General features: G+C 40.1%; 1 non-coding gene across 1 annotated transcript; it reads right to left on the bottom strand.

The window, feature by feature from the left end:
• Positions 1-225: 225 nt before the first annotated feature.
• LOC137430742 (uncharacterized) lies at positions 226-7,152 on the bottom strand. Its single transcript, XR_013624071.1, has 3 exons — positions 7,018-7,152; positions 1,652-1,699; positions 226-360 (listed from the first exon to the last, which is right to left on the bottom strand). It is a non-coding gene; the product is annotated as an uncharacterized LOC137430742 (transcript).
• Between the last annotated feature and the right edge of the window lie 2,725 nt (positions 7,153-9,877).

The following is a 9,877-nucleotide window of genomic DNA, read 5'->3' as shown; positions in this document are numbered from 1 at the left end:
CAGGCAATGCATGCATATACATATACGACTACGTGCCATGAGTGGTGAGGAAGCTACCAACTGAGTTATCCTGCTGCCCTCAAGGTTATCCTTCTATCTGGATTGAAAGCAACAACATCCTGTAACGAAAGCTTGGAAGACTAGGATACCAAATGAAGTTTAACAAATGAACTATCGAGGCAGTCTTACTGTATGCAGGTCGACATTGTTTGGGTTTATGGGCAGCAGAAACTGGAGTTGAGGGATCATAAGGAGGAGGAAGGCAAGCAGGTTTGGGATCATGGCATTGGACTTCAGATGGCAATGAGCTGAGGATCACAGGTCCTTCTGGTAGGGTCCACTCTGGAGCCTGAATCCAGTCTGTGCGGAAAGAACCATCAAGAATTATTGTTAGAATGCTTAATTATTCTAGCACCTTTATGTCCTACTCTTTCTGCATACAGGTATCTCCAGGTTCCCCTCCACATCACAACTGTGCACAGCTGTATGAGGTGAGGAGGAAACAACTCAAGAGAGTGTATAGAAATGAATTGGCAGATGAACACCATGCATGTATCATGATTAATACGGTAGGTATACCACACATGTATCATGCTGAATACGGTAAGTATACCACACATGTATCATGATGAATACGGTAGGTATACCACACATGTATCATGATGAATACGGTAGGTATACCACACATGTATCATGATGAATACGGTAGGTATACCACACATGTATCATGATGAATACGGTAGGTATACCACACATGTATCATGATGAATACGGTAGGTATACCACACATGTATCATGATGAATACGGTAGGTATACCACACATGTATCATGATGAATACGGTAGGTATACCACGCATGTATCATGATGAATACGGTAGGTATACCACGCATGTATCATGATGAATACGGTAGATATACCACACATGTATCATGATGAATACGGTAGATATACCACACATGTATCATGATGAATACGGTAGGTATACCACACATGTATCATGATGAATACGGTAGGTATACCACACATGTATCATGATGAATACGGTAGGTATACCACACATGTAGCATGATGAATACGGTAGGTATACCACACATGTATCATGATGAATACGGTAGGTATACCACACATGTATCATGATGAATACGGTAGGTATACCACACATGTATCATGATGAATACGGTAGGTATACCACACATGTATCATGATGAATACGGTAGGTATACCACACATGTATCATGATGAATACGGTAGGTATACCACACATGTATCATGATGAATACGGTAGGTATACCACACATGTAGCATGATGAATACGGTAGGTATACCACACATGTATCATGATGAATACGGTAGGTATACCACACATGTATCATGATGAATACGGTAGGTATACCACACATGTATCATGATGAATACGGTAGGTATACCACACATGTATCATGATGAATACGGTAGGTATACCACACATGAATCAGGCTGGTTTAGAGGTGCTGATTATTTATTTATTTATTTTGAAGGCAAATTCAAACAACAGTGAAGGAAATTATCGAATAGGCATGTTCATGTCTGAGTACATTATGTGCTGCTTTTGTGTGCTGGGTGTTTGTGTCTGGTGCATATGGGTACGTTACACGTGCTACATATCTCACCATCCTCATTAAGCAGTCCAATACCTGAGGGTTCAAGGATACTGTGACCTGAGGAAAAAGGACACCAATTATTGCAGGAAATGTCACAACCTCAGGTAGATAGACAATGTCCATAATCTGCGATACACAGTGTTAGCCCGTTGTCTAACTGTCGTGGAACGGACCTGTCTAAATCAGACAAGTGAAAATGAATTGACTGCTCAGCTACAAGTTGCCTTCAAACCTTCTTTCACGTTATCCCAGACATCAGTTTCTGACTTGAAGTCCTATATGGACATGTTAGGGCAACTATGGAAGTTTATGGATCACTGACAATATTCATTTAGAGGTTATAATATGTAAGGGTGTAACCTCATGTCAGGAAATACCTGTCGTTATTTGACTTTTTAGCACAACCCATAAATGTGTCTGTGGGAGTTGTTCAAACTGAAGAAGAGCACAAAATCTCGGAGCTCCCGCGAACAATAAATCTCCCGAAGAAGAAGAATCTCCCACGATGAAGCTAACTCCGAGGGCCTCTCACTCACTCACCGCAGGCAGGTTGGTGGTCTTTCCGTCTTCTACCGACTCCTCTCTGGCCTTGCCCCCCCAGCTCTCTCTGGGCTCTGTCCCCCAAATATTCCTACAGGTCGCACAAGATGTGCCTGCAACCCTCTTATGGTCAAACTGCCAAAATCAAGACTCTCTGCTCACCTTCACTCTTTTATTCCTATTTTTTCCCACCTCTGGAACAAACTCCCTCACTCTCTTCAATCCCACTCCACCCTCCAGGTCTTTAAAACAGCTGTTCACCACCATCTCTTATCTTCCCCCATCCAAAACCTTGATATTTTCTACCCCCGCTAATTTCGGTCCCCTTGTGTTTTATACCTCTCCCCCCCCCCCCCCCCCTCCCCTTCCCACGCCTCCTGCCCCCAAGCCCTCTCCCTCCCACACTTCTCCCTGCTCTCAAATGTTGTGTTTGTGTGCTTCCCCTTCTCTCCCCATCTTGTCTTCCGCTCCCTCTTTTTGTATATTTTGTTTGTCTGGTTGATTTGTTTGTGAAATAAATGTTAGCTCTTTCACGAGCCTCGATTCAGTATACAAAAAAAAAAAAAAAAAAAATATTGGAATGCAGGTGTCAAAGAGACAAGGACACATGGCATGGATAAGGATACAAGAGACCTCGAGACTTGCGGTCCCTTTTCCGAAAGACAACTGCAGAAGAGATAATTTCGGTGGCGGAAGTTATGTTTTCACCAGTGTTTGTCTGTCTGTGAGCAGGATATCTCAAAACGTTGTGGACAGATTCGTACAAAATTTGGTGAACAGGTTGGGTGTGTAACAAGGACGAATTGATTAGATTTTGATGAAGATCCGGAACCGGATACTAATTAAAAAAAAAAATTAAGTGATTTTTCACCATTGAGAGATGGACCAAAAAAGGCCACATAGCACGATATTCAAAAAGTTGTAGACGAATTATGAAAAAAGTTGGTGGAAGAGTTGGTTAGGTGAGAAGAACAAGCCGATTAGAATTTGGTTCATCTCCGAATCCAGATCCGACCCATCAGTGGGATACAAACCGTAACCTGTTCCGCCTGACGGAGGTGCCATCCTAGTTAATGTTGTATTTCAACCCAGCATTATATTAATTTTGGGATCAGTATCAGAAATTTCCATATTGTGATAAATAAGAAAATTCACCAAAAAATTAAAATTATATAAGAAATTTATATTTATCTTCTGGAAGAAAGTTTTCATACATAAAATTATCTTCCAATTATCTCAAAGAAAGAATGTAAAAGCATTAATCTTGGGAAATGTGTGCGCCGTTGCTAGGATGGACGTTAGCCAGAGATCCAGTCCACCAGCACTGGTCATCGGTGGACATTAAACATCCATCAGTGTCTTTCGCAAAGAGCGGGTGGATTATCGGCGACATCTTGAACAAACTAAAAAATCCTGCCCAAACCACCGAAGTCGAGTATCCCGCCTTTCCAAAAATTTCTGCCCAAATCATCCGTCAGGTATCTGTTCTAGGTTGGAAACATTTATCAACGACTAGTGATGCACCCAGTGCTCCCAAAACAGCAATGGACTCTAAATATTCAATTATATATATACCATTGAGGGGGTATTGAGTGCAGATTGATGAGGGAAAAAATGAATTTAAACGATGTCAGCATAAGGCTGCAATATAACAAAATGTGAAAAGAGTGAAGGGGTCTGAATACTTTCTGAATGCACTGTATTTACCCATATCAATGTTGGTATGTGTTGGACTATTGTGAGTTCGTACTTCGTTCCCAGAACATTTTGAATACTCACGTGCAAAATTCTGGGTTATATTGCTTGGAATTCGTGTTCCAATACGAAGGTTAAAATTCCCTTCCCTAAACACTGCCACCAATTAAAGTAGTGGTGGTAGTAGTAGTAGTAGTCGTAGTTGTGGTTGTAGTCATACTCGTAGTAGTCGTATAAATATACAATAAATCGAAGGTACAGTCACGTGAAAAAGTAAGTACACCCCATGTAAAGTTTTGACTTTTTCAACATATTTCAACATACAGCTATTTGATCTTCATTTCAACAATATTGATAGATAAAGGTGATATAATATAACAAATATCATGAAATATTTACATTTTGTAGTCCATTGTATAATTTAAATGAACATAAATGCAAATTTCACATGTGGAATAAGTAAGTACACCCCTACATTTATCACTATTTCAAATACCTAAAATTAGAATCAGGTGCACAAGCTCAGGTGCAAATGATGAGAACATCGTTAGAGAGGATCTTGGAGGAACCTGTCTTATTTAAACCTCAGACATTTCGCTTGGTTTGCTCTTTGTTGTTGAAGTGTGCGGCGTCACCATGCCGAGATCAAAAGAGCTCTCTGAGGCCTTCAGAAAGAAGGTTATAGATGCCAATGAGTCTGGGAAGGGATTTAAAAAGATCTCCAAACAATTTGAAATCAAACATTCGACTGTCCGGAAGATCATCTACAAGTGGAGAAGATTCCAAACAACTACCAACTTGTTCAGGCCAGGCCGCCCCAGCAAGTTCAGCCCGAGAGCAGACCGCAAGATGCTGAAAGAAGTCTCTAACAACCCCAGAATGTCATCACGGGACCTACAGGTAGCTCTTGCCACTGTTGATGTCAAAGTGCACGAGTCTACCATTAGAAAGAGGCTGCACAATTTTGATCGACATGGTTGGTGGGCCAGGAGGAAACCTTTGCTGTCCAGAAAGAACATCAGGGCAACACTAAAGCTTGCCAATGAACACCTAGGCAAAGACCAGCACTTCTGGAACAATGTGCTCTGGACAGATGAGTCAAAGGTAGAGCTATTTGGCCACAGTACCAGAAGACATGTTTTGACAAAAACCAAAGACAGCATTTGACCACAGGAACCTGATACCAACTGTAAAGCATGGTGGTGGAAATATTATGGTTTGGGGCAGCTTTGCTGCATCAGGGCCTGGGCAGCTCACCATCATAGAATCCACTATGAATTCTTCATTGTACCAGAGGGTGCTTGAGGATAATGTGAGGCCATCTGTCGGAAAGTTGAAGCTCAATCGAAGGTGGACCTTGCAACATGACAATGACCCTAAACATACCAGTAAATCCACCAAGGAATGGCTGAAAAGAAAGAAATGGAGGGTTCTGGAATGGCCAAGTCAAAGCCCGGATCTAACTCTCATTGAAATGTTGTAGCGGGATTTGAAACGAGCTGTGCATGCAAGAAACCCCTCAAACATCGCACAGCTGAAAGAATTCTGCATGGAGGAGTGGGCAAAAATTTTTCCCAGTCGATGTCAGAGACTGGTAGACAGTTATAAGAAACGCCTACTTGAGGTTGTTTCTGCCAAAGGGGGCAATACCACCGATTAGAGCCAAGGGTGTACTTACTTTTTCCACATGCGAAATTTGCATTTATGTTTATTTAAATTATACAATGGACTACAAAATGTAAATGTTTCATGATATTTGTTATATTATATCACCTTTATCTTAGTGTAGCAGCATAGCAAACCTGTTGTGCATTTTGTGATACAAGCACCAAATTTGGCACAAATGTACATTAATATGTTGCGAACATTGTGTGGTCAGCAATGAAGACGAGAGTCTGAATTACATGTATGCAAAAGACCTTGTGAACCAGTGAAGCAAATACACGGGTAAGCATGAATTAAATCTAGGGCATGATATAATTTCCATGATGTTTACCTCTACACTCAATGGTGGAAGGAGGTAATGTTTTGATCCCAGCTTGTCTGTATGTCTGTTTGTCTGTTAGTCCACAAAATTCCAGACAAAGCTTGTAGTAGTGGTAGTTGTAGTGGTAGTGGTGATAACAGAAATTGTTATATAGAACTGAACTTATATTATTATTATATGCAGAAAATAACTTCATTTCTATATGCCCTGCAGTGGACAGGTTAATTGGTTTATGCACTGAAGGGGTCACCCTGGTGTGCACTGCTGTGTTCTGCCTCACTGAGTTGTTCAGGTATGATGTACTCAGCACAAGCTTCCGGTCGGCCCGGAGGTGGGGGTGCGGGGCCTGTCACGGAACGTCAAAACAAACGGCCTGCCGGGGCCGCCCAAAAGTCGGGCGTGAGGGGCGCGTCCACTAATGGAACGCCTCTCGCTTCCCAGATCGAGGGCCACGTGGTCAGGAGAACCTCGTCCCTTCCGGTCACACTTTGCCTATCGGCCGGCCTCGAAGACCGAAATTGTGACGGTGTCACCCGAAAAATTTGAAATTACGAAATTTGAAAAAATTTGAAAAAAAAAATTACGGAATTTCAAGTGGCCCAATATCTGAAAATGTTCGCAACATATTAATGTACATTTGTGCCAAATTTGGTGCTTGTTTCACAAAATGCACAATTCTTTTGAATATTTGGGCTAAGCCGCCCCACTATCTATCAATATTGTTGAAATGAAAATCAAATAGCTGTATGTTGAAATATGTTGAAAAAGTCAAAACTTTACATGGGGTGTACTTACTTTTTCACGTGACTGTAGATGTGATATGAAACGATCATGGATAATGCCAAATTATTGTGGTATAAAGACATCGATAACAGTACAACACAAACAATAGATGAATACCAATCCCATCTCCAGCCAGTCCCAAAGTTTATATGATTTGTTAATAGACAATTGACAGAGATTTTGAATCCATTGGATTATTATGCTTCCTTTTCCAATAATTAGACACTTATTTATAGTTTCAAGATCTCATGATTGAAGTTTTGTGCAGGTTTGCTTCGATTAATGATATAAAAAATAAATAAACAAATAAATAAGCAATCGTCACCATCGGCACGCATTGTTCATTGTTCTTTGTTTACTGGGTATTTACCTTGTTGTCCAACGTGACTCCAGACGCGGAGCTCGCGGATCCTTTTGCTAACCGTGTTGGAGTTTCACGAGATGGTGGAAAAAGGAAACGAGCTCTGCGGTTTCGCCGACGACGGTTTGGGCGCTGCAGATACACGAACACGCGAACAACAAGGCGGGAAATGAAGTTCTCTCGAATAATAATAATAATCGCGGAGTACCGACGGTGCCATACTCGTGATCGATTCCAAACCGAGCGACTTTCTAACACTTAGACACTGTTTGTACGAATTTGTCGTGGGAGTGCAAATCCCTCCCAAAAGGGAACATAATTGTGCTTGATGAATGACAACCTGCCCCTGCTTTGCATACAAGTGCGGGAATGGCACAACCGGTAATTTTATAATCCCATTGTGACGTCATTGCTCCACACGTTCACCTCTGCGAAAAGCCCTTGATGGGTTATGGGGGTGGATGTGGATAGGGGGGGGGGCTTTGGAATGAGCATTTAAAGGGCACAATATTGGGGTGAATGATGGGGTTATTACTTAGAGTCCACATCTTTAACATGGCATCGCTGCTGCAGAAGCATTGGCATTGCAAGGAATGCACTAGGTGGTTTGCCATTGCCTTGAGAGATATACAAGGTGAGATATACAGGGAAGCAATTTGGGATCTAACCATGGTTGGGCCACACAACGTGCGAGACACATTGGAATATTTACCATGGCACAGTTGGCACCACCAAGGTCCAGGAGCAAATGCTGGCACACGTGTATTCAAAATGGATGGCGTGCCCTTTCGTGTAAAGCCCTGCCTACAGAATACCAGGACGGCAGCTTATAGTTGGGTAGGTAATGGTACCGAGACTGCAGACAGCCCATCGGTAATTAATGTCTCCTCAAAACAAACTTTTCTTTGTTAATGTACGAGTGAGTGTACATGTTTACATGCACCAAGTTCTCATCTGAATTCCTGTCCTCTGCTGACTCTGAGCACATCTTGTCTGCGTTTCCATTTGTCTGTCCTTCGCTCCTTCCCTCCATGTCTGTGCTCCTTGTTGCTCTCTGCAAGATTGTCTGTGGGTTCCACTTCAACCCTCTGTCGACTCGCTCTTTCATGAACCCTGACCTCCATAAAAAGGAATGAAAGGCGTCACACCATGCAATACATCTTTTTACCTGTTACATTGTTTGTGAACGACGAACCCTCACTGTATGTAAACTGTAAACTAACCCTCACTCTATGTAAATGTAAGCTGTAAACTAACCATGACTGCATGTGAATGTAAACTGTAAACTAACTCTGACTATATGTAAACTGTAAGCTAACCCTGACTGTATGTAAATGTAAACTGTGAACTAACTCTGACTATATATAAACTGTAAACTACCCCTGACTATATGTAAATGTAAACAGTAAACTAACCCTGGCTGTATGTAAATGTAAACAGTAAAAAACCCTGACTGTATGTAAATGTAAACAGTAAATAAACCCTTACTGTATGTGAATGTAAACTGTTAACTAACCATGACTGTATGTAAATGTAAACAGTAAACAACCCTTACTGGATGTAAATGTAAACAGTAAACATACCCTTACTGTATGTAAATGTAAACTGTTAACTAACCATGACTGTATGTAAATGTAAACAGTAAACAAACCATGACTGTATGTAAATGTAAACAGTAAACAAACCCTTACTGTATGTAAATGTAACAGTAAACAAACCCTTACTGTATGTAAATGTAAACTGTTAACTAACCATGACTGCATGTAAATGTAAACAGTAAACTAACCCTGCCTGTATGTAAATGTAAACAGTAAACAAACCCTTACTGTATGTAAATGTCAACTGTTAACTAACCATGAATGTATGTAAATGTAAACAGTAAACAAACCCTGACTGTATGTAAATGTAAACAGTAAACAAACCCTTACTGTATGTAAATGTAAACTGTTAACTAACCATGACTGCATGTATCTGTAAACAGTAAACAAATCCTTACTGTATGTAAATGTAAACTGTTAACTAACCATGAATGTATGTAAATGTAAACAGTAAACAAACCCTGACTGTATGTAAATGTAAACAGTAAACAAACCCTTACTGTATGTAAATGTAAAAAGTAAACAAACCCTTACTGCATGTAAATGTAAACTGTTAACTAACCATGACTGCATGTAAATGTAAACAGTAAACTAACCCTGACTGTATGTAAATGTAAACAGTAAACAAACCCTTACTGTATGTAAATGTAAACTGTTAACTAACCATGAATGTATGTAAATGTAAACAGTAAACAACCCCTGACTGTATGTAAATGTAAACTGTTAACTAACCATGACTGCATGTATCTGTAAACAGTAAACAAATCCTTACTGTATGTAAATGTAAACTGTTAACTAACCATGAATGTATGTAAATGTAAACAGTAAACAAACCCTGACTGTATGTAAATGTAAACAGTAAACAAATCCTTACTGTATGTAAATGTAAACAGTAAACAAACCGTTACTGTATGTAACTGTAAACTGTTAACTAACCATGAATGTATGTAAATGTAAACAGTAAACAAACCCTGACTGTATGTAAATGTAAATAGTAAACAAACCCTTACTGTATGTAAATGTAAACAAACCCTGACTGTATGTAAATGTAAACAGTAAACAAACCCTTACTGTATGTAAATGTAAACAGTAAACAAACCCTTACAGTATGTAAATGTAAACTGTTAACTAACCATGAATGTATGTAAATGTAAACAGTAAACAAACCCTTACTGTATGTAAATGTAAACAGTAAACAAACCCTTACTGTATGTAAATGTAAACAGTAAACAAACCCTTACTGTATGTAAATGTAAACTGTTAACTAACCA

Source organism: Myxine glutinosa, chromosome 7 (assembly GCF_964187855.1).
Source record: "Myxine glutinosa chromosome 7, kmMyxGlut1.1, whole genome shotgun sequence".
In the NCBI taxonomy this organism is placed as follows: domain Eukaryota; kingdom Metazoa; phylum Chordata; class Myxini; order Myxiniformes; family Myxinidae; genus Myxine; species Myxine glutinosa.
This window is presented reverse-complemented; position numbering and strand designations above follow the sequence as displayed.